The sequence below is a fragment of the Rhincodon typus genome, chromosome 18, assembly GCF_021869965.1.
Source record: "Rhincodon typus isolate 14 chromosome 18, sRhiTyp1.1, whole genome shotgun sequence".
Lineage (NCBI taxonomy): Eukaryota > Metazoa > Chordata > Chondrichthyes > Orectolobiformes > Rhincodontidae > Rhincodon > Rhincodon typus.
The window spans coordinates 16,438,494-16,450,592 of NC_063349.1; positions in this window are offsets into that span (position 1 = coordinate 16,438,494).

Sequence of the window (12,099 nt, forward strand, 5' to 3'; positions counted from 1 at the left end):
AACTCACCACTTTACAGGCAGCACCCCTAAGAGTTTATAGACTAGTTAGTCAGAAGGCATGATAACAAAAGATGTGAGTGTGACTTTTTTGAAGAGGAACTATCAGAGAGGTTCATTGAAGTCATGACCACCTCCATACCAAGTAAACCTTTCAGGAAGGATTATTTGGCCAACAGATAGAACCATACTACTCATGTGTTAGTTCAGGAACATTGCGAATATGAAGATACATGGAAGGCCAAGAACCATTACATTCTTTAGGTGCAGTCAGAAAAGCACATCAAAGCAGTAAAATCTGTAACAAATGCAGTTTACCACATTAATCCAAAAGCTGTCCAGCTTTTATTGATATCTGTAAAGCAGGTGGCACCAAGGTCAACTTTTTATTCATACATGAGATGTGAACACTCCTGGTTAAGTTAGCATGTATTGTCCATCTTTATTTATGCTAGAGAAGGTGGTAGCGAGCTGCCTTCTTGAACGACTGCAATTCTTGGGGTGTTGGGATACCCACTGTTCAGTTAGGAAGGGGGTTCAGGGATTTTGACCCAGCAACAGTGAGGGGATGGCAATGTAGTTGTATGTCAAGATGGTATGTGACCTTGATGGAAACTTATGGTTGATGGTGTTCCCACGTACCTGCTGCCTTTGCCCTCTAGGTGGTAGAGGTCATGGGTTTGACAGTGGTGTCAAAGCAGCCTGGAGCCATTTTGTAAATCGTACATACTGCTGCCACTTTATGTCGGTAGTGTTGGAACTGAAGGTTGAAGATGCTGGACAGGGTGCCAATCAAGCGGGCTGCTTTATCCTGGATGGTGTCATGCTTCTTGAGTGTTGTTGGAGCTGCACTCATTCCTGGCAAGTGAAAAAAGTTCCATTGTGAATTTTGTCATGCAGGTTGTGGACAGGTTTTGGGAGTCAGAGATAAGTTAATTATCACAGAATTTCTAGCCTCCGAACTATGTCTGTCACCATGGTATTTATTTGGCTGGTGCAATTCAGTTTCTGGTCAATGGTAGTGTTACTGAATGTCAAAGGTAAGTAGTTAGATCCTCTCTTGTTGGAGATGGTAATTGCCTGTCACTTGTGTGGTGTAAATGTTACTTGCCACTTATCAGCCCAAACTTGGATGTTATCCAGGTGTTACTGCATATGAACATAGCTACTTCAGTGTCTGAGGTATCACCAAATAGTGCTGAACGTTGTGCAGTCATCAGCAAACATCCCCGTTTCTGACCTTTTTATGGAGTGAAGATCATTAATAAAGCAAGTAAAAATGATTGGGCCAAGAATACTACCCAACAGTACTCTTGTCATGATGGCTGTCACCATTTGACACAACCATCTTACTATGTGCCAGGTTTGACCCCCACCAGAGGAGACATTCCCCCGATTCCCATTGACTCCAGTTTTGCCAGGGTTCCTTGATGCCATTCTCACTGCAGTGTTGCTTTGATATCAAGGACATTCACTCTCACCCTATCTCTGGAGATTAGTCTTTTGTCCATGTTTGAACTGAGGCTGTAATGAGGTTAGGCTCTGGCAGAAACCAAACTGGGAATCAGTGTGCTGGTTATTGCTGGGTAGGTACTGCTTGACAGCACTGTTGATGACACTGTGCATCACTTTACTGATTAGGCACTAACTGGCCAGGTTAGACTTGTCCTGTTTGTTAGTGGACACAACATTGTCAGGTAGGTGCCATTTCTTAGATCGGGACACAGCAAGTCTTGGAGAACAAATCTCCATTACTATTGCCAGAATGTTGTTAGGGTCTCTAACCTTGGGAATATCTAATGTCTGCATCTGTTTGTTGACATCATGTGAAGTGAATGAAATTGGTAGAAGACTGGCATCTGTGACAATGGGGACCACAGGAGAAGGCAGAAATAGATCATCCAGTCTTCACATGTGGCTAAAGATGACTGCAAATATTCAATGATAGTAGGAACTGCCGATGCTGGAGAATCTGAGATCACAAAGTATAGAGCTGGATGAACACAGCAAGCCAAGCAGCATCAGAGGAGCAGGAAGGCTGACGTTTCGGGTCTGGAGCCTTCTTCAGAAAATTTCTGAAGAAGGGTTCAGACCCGAAACATCAGTTTTCTTGCTCCTCTGATGCTGCTTGGCCTGCTGTGTTCATCCAGCTCTACACCTCATGATCTCAGATTGCAAATATTCAGTCTTGTCTTTTGCACTTGTGTGCTGGGCTCCCCCATCTTTGAGGATAGGGATATTTGTGGAGGGTCCTCCTCCAGTCAGTTGTCTAAGTGTCCACTGCCATTTAAACAGATGTTGGTTTGGCGTGCTTTGCTGACTGTAACAATAGTACAGGTGGCACATTAAGAATGTAATTGTTGTTGGCCTGTCACGATAGTGTCCTTTGATGCTGTTACCATTCTATAAGAAACAATGACATAATTCTCTGAAGTTTGCGTCACACATAGACGGGGTGGTTAGAAAGACATTTAGCACACTTGCTTTCATTGCTCAATCCTTTGAGTATAGGAGTGGGGAAGTCATGTTGAGGTTGTACAATACATTGCTGAGGCATCTTCTGAAATACTGAGTCCAGTTCTGGTTGCCCTGTTATAGGAAGGATATTATTATACTGGAGAGGGTTCAGAAGAGATTTATGAGGATGTTGCCGGGTACAGACTGTTTAATTTATAAAGAAAGGCTTTATAGACTGGAACCTTTTTCACTGGAGCATAGGAGGTTGAGAAGTGACCTTATAGAGGTTTATAAAATTGAGTGGGGGTTGAGAGTGTCAAGTTCTTAGGAATGACGATAACAACAGTCCAGTGTCCTGGACTTCACACATAGATGTGACAGTAAGAAGGCACAACAATGCCTCTTCTTCCTCAGGAGGCTCAGGAAATTTAGCATGTCAATAGGGACCCTCACCAACTTCTACAGATGCACTATAGAGAGCATATCATCTGGGTGCATAAAGGCCTGGTACAGCATCTGCTCTGGCCAGGGCCATAAGAAAGTTGTGTGCACAGCCCAGACCATCATGAAAGCCAACCTTACATCCATGGACTCCATTTACATGGCTCGTTGCTACACGAAGGTGCCAAGTCATCAAAGACCCCTCCCGCCCTGGTAAGACTCTCGTACAACCTCTTCCATCAGGCAGAAGATACAAAAGCTTGAACACAGCCCAACAGGTTCAAGAACAGCTTCTTCTTTGCTGTTGTTTGACTGTTGAATGGACCTCTCTAACTTTAAGTAATGTTGATCTTGCTTCATGCACCTCCTGTACAGTGGAACCTGTATGCCTCACTCTGTCCGAGCACATTATGATCTGCCTGTACTGCTTGCAAACAAAGCTTTCCCCTGTACTTAGGTACACGTGACAGTAAATTAAATCAAATCAAGATAAGGTTAATGGTAGGTGTCTTTTCGCTAGGATGGGGGATTTTAAGACCAGGGGACATAGTTTTAAAGTGAGAGGAGAAGCATTTTAAAAAAGATGTGAGGGGTAAATTTTTACACAGAGGGTAGTTTGTGTGTGGAATGAACCTCCTGAGGAAGTGGTCGATGTCAGCACAGTTACAATGTTTAAAAAACACCTAGATAAGTATATGAATAGGAAAGGTTTGGAGGGATATGGGCCAGGAGAAGGCCGGTGGGATTAGTTTAGATTGGAATTATGTTCGGCATGGACTGGTTAGACTGAAGGTTTTGTTTTCATGCTTTGATTAAGAAATCAGGGAGTGTATAAGTTTGCTGACAACAACAAAGTTCCAGATTTATACAACCCAGAAATACTTTCTAATATCACCCCTGAACAACAAACTTTGTTAAGTTTGCACCAAAGTGGTGCAGCAAATAGTGTAGATGAGAGCAGAAAGCTGAAAAGGTACAGTGATAAGTTGAGTAAAGGTGGAATTCCTTAAAATATGTTGAGAGGTTATCTAAAGATAAGTCAGAGTATTTTCTAAATGAGGTGTGGATCAGCAGAAAGACCTGGGGGGAGGGGTGGCCTGTGTGCAGAAATCATTAAATACCTATAATCAGGTATAACATGCTAATAAAATGTAAGTTTTTATCTGAAGTTGGATAGAACACAAGGGCTGAAGGTCACACCAATTGTATAAAACTCTAATCTGTCTACACCTTAAGTATTGCATCCAATTGCGGGCATTGCTGCACTGGAAGTGTTCAGCATGGATTCACTGGAATCATACCGGAGCTAAAATGGTTAAACAACTGACTGTATTTTCTTGAATACAGAAGATCGAAGGTTGAACTAATTGATATGATTCAAGGATTTGATAGGGTGGATGGAAAGAAACTGTTTTCTATGGTGATGGGGTTGAAACAAAGAGACATAATCTTCTCTTCAGTATTAGACTGTTCAGGGATGATATCAGGAAGCATTTCTGGGTTATGTAAATCTGGAACTTTGTCAAAACACAGTTGGGTCACTTAAAAGTTCCAAATGGAACCAGCGGGGTTTATAATTTAAGGATAAGGGGTAAACCGTTTAGGCCTGTGATAAGGAGAAATTTCTTCACCCAGAGAGTGGTGAACTTGGGAAATTCACAAGGGGTAGGCAATGGCCTAGTGGTATTATTGCTGGACTGTTAATCCAGAGACCCAGATAATGTTCTGGGGACCCAGGCTCGAATCCCACATTGGCAGGTGGTGGAATTTGAATTCAATAAATATCTGGAATTAAGAATCTAATGATGACTGTGAATCCATTGTCAACTGTTGGGAAGAACCCATCTGGAAGGAAACTGCCATCCTTACCTGGTTTGGCCTACATGTGACTCCAGACCCAAAGCAATGTGGTTGTCTCTTAGCCACCCTCTGGGCAATAAATGCTGGCCCAACCAGTGATGCCCTCATCCCGTGAATGAATAAAGGAAAAATTCACTACCACAGAAAGTGGTTGAGGCCAAACATGATGTGTTTTTAAGAAGGAGGTAGATCTGGCTTTTGTCCCTTAAGGGATCAAGGGATATGGGGAAGGGTGGGATTAAGGTATTGGGCTCGATGATCATCCATGATCTTATTGAATGACAAACAAGTTTGAGGAGTTGAATAGCCTACTCCTGCACCTACCTACTGCAAGATGAATAGGTTTTTGTTGGATAAGTTATTAAGGGAGATAAAACCAGGATGGATAAATGGAGCTGGGTTAGAGTTCAGAGTACTGCGCATTGTGCAGCACCTCAAAGGCCTGAATCGATTACTCCTATGCCTTATGTTTCTATAAATAGCTAACAGAAAGGCTTCCATCCACCCACTTCCAACAAACAAAGGTCAGCTGTTTACCTCAAGGGTAGGGAAGGCATTCCAGAAAAATGACTCCTCACTACCAGGCTGCTGTCATGAAAGTGGGTCTGACCTGGGATTGACCACCTAATGGCCAGTCTTGTGACCATTACCATAAGCATAGACTTAGGAAGCTGGTCTTCAGTCTGCTCAGTAATGTGATACACTCCATAAAACCAGGTTATTTAAAGTAATGAACAAAGAGAAACATCCAATATTGAATTTTATATCCTTAAAACTGGATAAGAGTAAAAAAAATTTAAACAGGAAGGGGGTGTTTGGTTATAGGAAGACTGTGATGCTAAAATTTTAAAGGCTTTAGTTCAGTTTGGTTGGAGCTGGGGATTACATGAGGGAGCATCTAGGTGTCATAGAAGATGGCCAATTCATTTAGTGGCTAGGCCAGCATTTATTGCAAATGCCTAATTGCCCTTAAGAAGGTGGTGATGGGCTATCAGAATGCAATCAACTGGCAAACTACAGAGCTTGTTGTTCACTGTCATCTGTCAGTACAGGAAACAAAACAGAACAGCAACTTTTATAATTGCATTTACTGGAGGGACTGACAAAAGCAATGCCTGCAATTGAATGATCTCAGTCAGTTTGGAATTAGATGTTCAAGATACTATTACTCATTGCACGTAGTTTCCTGTGTACTCTCTCCTTACTCATAGTTTTCATACAAAGTAATTAACAATTTAGTGCAAAAATTATTGACAATACTAATTAGACCTTGGAAACTTGAAAATAATTCAAAGATTTACAAGATAAAACAAAATGGCCCCAGTAAGCACCGATTGCAGACGGTTTGCAATCATTCGTTTGAGTAAATAGCCAACAGATTTCATAGACGTGTAGACATCTGGATTACAAATGCTTGTGCCTCCTAGTTTGGCATTTTTTTATTCACTATGTGAGAGAGAGATTCTCGCTGGACAATGTTTTATTCTATGCTTAAAGCTAACACTGTTACTAACATACTCAGATACCTCGCAGTATCTCTGGGCTGTGAATATCTTCACATAGCTTCACATATGGCCTGATTGTTGTTCCTGGGTCAGGCATCAGACTTGGGAGAAATCCTGTTTCCACAAAGCCAACCTTTAAGAATGGCCCCCTACATTTCCAGGTTTCATTGGAGGTGTGTAGGGGGCTGGATTTGGAGTTGGGCCAGGCAGCCTTGGAAGAGCTGAAGAGTTGCTAATTCCTGACAAGACTGTGGAGAGCCTGGCTGGGAGATTATGGCATTGTATTCAAAGTTTTAAAATAAGCAGAACCTATCTGTCCTGGCCATATCCTATCCATGTTTACCTATGCCCCTGAATCCACATCCCAAAGTCCCCAACTCACTGTGTCACTCTACCCAGCCTCATACACCCCACCCCCCCCACTGCAGGCCAATCAATCCATGGTCGTTTATAGCACCTATGCTTTACCTCTACAAAATGAAACCTTATCTCCACAAAATGTGTCCTGGGATCAAATTCAAAGGGGGACATGTTCTCTTCAAAAGGGTTGAAACAGAAAACATTCCTTTGACACTCACTCCCCACTCACTCCCTCTCCCCCCTACAAAGTCTCCATGCCCTGCCCATGCAACCTAATGGCCTCTGCCCACCCCCTATAAATCCTCATGCCCTGATGCCAACTTAATGCTTTAGTTCCACCCACCACCTTGACCTTCGCCAACCAAGTAAATTCACTGAGTGTTCAGGATGAGAGCAGTGCCATCAATACTCAAGAATCTCCGAACCATCCAGGGCAGAGCATTCTGCTTGATGAGCACTCCACCTACTGGCAGCAATGTGCAATGATGCATTACAACAACTCACCAGGGCTCCTTCAACAATGCCATCTAAACCCATGGATCCTACTACCTAGAAGGACAACAGCAGCAGATACATATGAGTTCTCCCCAAGTCAGACTTGGAGCTATAATGCCCTTCCTTCAGTTGCTGGGTCAAAATCCTGGAACTCCCTCCTGACCAGCACTGTGGGTATCCCTATACCACATCACCCATACCTTTTTAAAAAAACAGCCCATCACCACCTTTGCAAGGGCACTTGGGGATTGGCAATAATACTGGCTTAGCCAGTGAATGATTTTTAAAAAGTGATTCTAACAAAAATACTACTGAAGGTGGAGTGGCAACATGAGTGTTCCAAGCCTCCGCCACTCTGGATGCAAGGGGACCTTTCACAGTTAGCAACTATTTTACATTAGATTTAAACACACCAGGTTTCTGTTGAAGTTGCACAAGGATTTCTATTTCGGGCGACACAGTTGCTCAGTGATCAGCACTGCTGCCTCAGCTCCAGGGATGCAGGGTGCATTCCACCCTCACGCGACTGTCTGTGTGGAGTTTGCATGTTCTCCCTGTGTCTGTGTGGGTTTCCTCCAGATGCTCTGGTTTCCTACCACAGTCCAAAGATTAGCAGGTTAGGTGGATTGACCATGCTAAATTGCCCATAGTGTCCAGGGTCTGCAGGTTAGGTGGATTAGCCTTGGGAAATGTAGGGTTACAGGGGTGCAGTGGGTCTGGGTGAGATGCTCTTTGGAGGGGCAGTGTTGATTCGATGGGCTGAATGGCCTACTTCCTCCCTGTAGGGATTCTATGATTTAGCTGATCAATGCATGAAGTACCTAGATTGGTCTAACTGCAAACAAAATGACCCATAACTCATAAATCAAAGACAGACTCTTAACAAAAATCAAGAAATTTAGCATAATATCTCTTTTGTTCAGGCATAAGCCAGTATCAATCGGCAGGTGCTTATAAGTAGCATTAGTATCTTAATGAATCTGAAACAGGTCTGAGCTCTTTACAAAAATATATTACAGCATCTGAAATATTTCTACACTTGTGTTTCAAAAACCCACACATATTAAGAAGATTCATCCTCCCATCACAATCACTTTTGACTGAAATAGTTGCCTCCTTTTAGGATTAATCCTAACCCACATATTCCAGCTTAATGTATAATTATATTAAAATACATTTATGTACAATGGACTGACTATTATGACCTCCAAATCTGAGTTTTTGAAAATGCCATCGTGGCAGTTAATAGAAACATATCAATAATTATTACAGGTAAGGATCCTATAGTCTATGTTCCTATAGTCTATATGATAGTTCCTATGATCCTATAGTCTATGTTGTCTACGCCATACAATGAGATACTTTTGTGCATCACTTTATACATACTCATTCATAAACTGTAAAGAGTTTAATGGACAATTTTGGACATGATTTTTGTCTGCAATATTTTGAAATAAATCAATATTACATACTGGTATATAGAATAATAGATGCTTAGTGAATTGTACGGACGTGCCACTCTTTTAGTTCCAAAACATAACAACTTGCATGTTGACAGTGTTCCTTATTCAGGAAGAATCTCAATGTGCTTTACAGTGGATATTCAGCAGGAATAGGAAGTTTGAAAATAAAAAAATGGGTTGGAAAATGAAGAACACGATATAGAAAGATGTTTTAGAGTGTTAATTTTAAAGCAGAGTGGATAGAGAGAAGTTGTGCAGCTAAGTAAGAGGTCTTCAATACTGGAGTGATGCAGGGTGATCGAGTTAAATACTTGGTGTTGGCAAAGTGGAAGGACACACAGAATTTCAAAAATTTGGTCAAAAATTGAAGTCATCTTCCTTAGTGTCAGAGCAAGAGAGAGAAAAATATCAGCACTCCGGGTCCCCAGCGCAACCTTCTCCAGCCTTTTCCTGATCAGCAGCTTCTGAAAATTCAATATTTATCCCCTTCTTCAGTTTTAAATCATGACCATCTCCAAGTTTTCCCATTGGACATGTAAACACTATCAGTCTGAGTTAACTTACACAGAGATAGAAAGAACTGCTGATGCTGGAGGCTGGGATAACACAGTGTGGAGCTGGAGGAACACAGCAGGCCAGGCAGCATCAGAGGAGCAGGAAGGTTGACGTTTCGGGTCAGGACCCTTCTTCAGAAAAAAGTCTGAGTTAAGTTGTGAAGGTGCATCAGCTGAGAATAACAGTGAGTCTCAGGCGCCCTCCATTTTCAGCAACCATTAGGCTGAGGCCCAGAATCTGATCTGTACAAATCTCACTCTGCCAGGCCTGCCTCTCAAAGCATGTCAATGCAGTGCCATTGACCCTCAGCCCTGGGCTCAATCCCAGCTATCGCCTGCTGCTCAGCTAGGCCCAGACTGGAGCTCTGCTCTGTGCCATACCTGCCAGGCTACACAGCAGTTTCATGATCAAATATGAAAGCTTGTCTCACATTTCTGAATGTTGTCTCCTACACCTTGCACTAACTGCTCTTTTGCACTACGTGATGACCCCATAACAGTGCTAAACCTGCAAGTTTATGCTTCAAGTGGCAATTAACTCCAACTTTATGAAGTAGTGTACGGTATGGTTCATCCAGGATTAGACTTTCCAATGATCAGCAATGGTCACAGTAGATTAGCTTTCTAATTCTACATGTTGTCTAAGAAGAACGGAATAATGCAAAGGCAGGGCAGTGCTTGAGAGAAATGGTTATGAGTTGGAACTAAGTGTCATCAACATCCAAGTGGAATCTGACACATTGTCAGATAATACCATCAAGTGCCAGCACGCAGAGGAAGCCAAGGATAAATCACTGGGGAACACACACCATAAATAATGGTTCTAGAGTAGCTAGCGATTGTTGCTGTTAATTCTCTGAATATGCTTAGATAAATTATAAGATTGATACCAGGTGAAAACGGTTCTACATGGCTGGATAGTGAAGCAAAGATGCTGGAGGAAGATGGTGTGGTCAATCATGTCAAAGATGTTAAGAGGAATGAGTAGCTCTAGTTTAGCACAGTCACAGTTAACAACATCGTGACTGATCAGGGATGCTTTGGAGCTGCGGTAAGTGCAGAAATCTAATCAGAAGGTCATGGAGTTATAATAAATATGGGGATGGATATAGGAACTGGCAAAAAAAAACTTTATCGCACTTTTCCAGAGTAAAGAGAGATTGGAGGTTAGCAGTAGTTTGCAGGGACTAAGGAAGAATGGATGGACTTTAGAGAAGGGGTTGAAGATGATAGATTTGATTGTAAGTGGATCATGACATAAGGAGAGGCTCCGCTGAAGGCACCTTCAACACCCGCAGCCTCGACCATTTAGACAGACAAGGACATCAGATACATGGGAGTATCATCAGCCCCTGCAAGTTCCCCTTCGAGCCTCTCACCATCTTGACTTGGAAATAGATGACTGTTTCTTCAATGTCGCAAAATCAAAATCCAACAACTTCTCACTAACAGCATTGTGGGTATCCCTGCACTACATGGAGGGCAATAATTAAAGAATACAGCAGACCACACCGTCTCAGGGGGTGGGCAATAAACGCAGGCTGAGCCATTGACATCCACAAACCTCAAATGAGTTTTTTTAATTCTTGCTAGTCATCAAAGAGGAACTCAAATCTCGACCTCATGAACTAACATTTCTGTCAGTGATACATCCCTTCCTCTGTCTCTCCCTCCCTCATCTTGGCCACCAAGCCAAGAAATATACTGCTCCCCTACCTTCAAGCTATGGATTCACATCTTTCTCTCCTATCTCCTCCATTACTCCTCCAAACCATTACAGCCTTGAGAACTCCCTCTCAGTATTACCGCAATGACCTTTAGGACTTAGTCATCTTGGTCAGTAATAGACCTGCTGAGACACTGTTGGTGATGGACATTGAAATTCCCCCACTCAGATTTCATTGTGACTCCCTTGTTACTCTCAGTGCTTCCTCTGAGTGGTTTTCAACATGGAGGAGCATTGACTCATCAGCTGAGGAGAGGTTGGTAGGTGATAATCAATAGGAGGTATCCTTACCCATGTTTGACCTGATACCCTGAAACTTCATGGTGTAGGGAGTCAGTCTTTAAGACTCCCAAGGCCATCTTTTTATGACTGTATACCAATGTGCCACCACCTCATGTGGCTCTGTCATGTTGCTGGACTAGGACATAGCCAAGGACAGTAATGAGAATGGCTGGAATGTTTCCTCTAAAGAATGATTCCATAAGTGACAATCTGTTGCTTGTCTACTCTATAAGACAGCCCAGGCAATTTGACCAGCACCCTTTAGATGTTAGTAAGGATGACTTTTCAGGGTCAGCAGGTCTGAGTTATTTAGTGCTCAGTCAATAGTTGAAATGGTCCATCCAATTTCATTTCTTACCTTAGACTTTGTAGTGGTTTGTGCAATTGAGTGGCTTGCTAGGCCATTTCAGAGGACAGTTATGTCACCACATTATTATACAACTGGAGCCACATGTGAGACAGAATATGTAAGGATAACAGATTTCATTTACGAGAAGACATTAGTAAACAAGATAAGATTTTCCAATAATCTGCAATATTTAACCTAGTAATCATTTGATTAGCCTTTTAATTCCACATTCATTTTTTTTATTCAATTCAAATTTCACTATCTGCTGCATGATCCCAGAGCATTAGCCTGTGGCTCTGGGTTATTTGTCCAATGATAAAACCATCATTCCAGTGCCTCCTTTGAAATAGTTAATTTATTCACGCAGTAGCTTATGTATAATCTAATGTGGAGCTACTTAATGTCAGGTGGCTTAAGTCAACCAAATGGAACAATCCAGCACGTTCCTCGAGTTGAGTGGTAAATTTAGGTAGACGTAGTGCAAGTAAACTGTTACAGTTTGCATTTATCATTTCTTTGAAGTTGAGATATTTGAGTGTTTTGCATCTACCTTGCTGCACTCTCTCCAAGATCAGGAGCTCCCTGCAATATTACTTGAGGCATATACTGC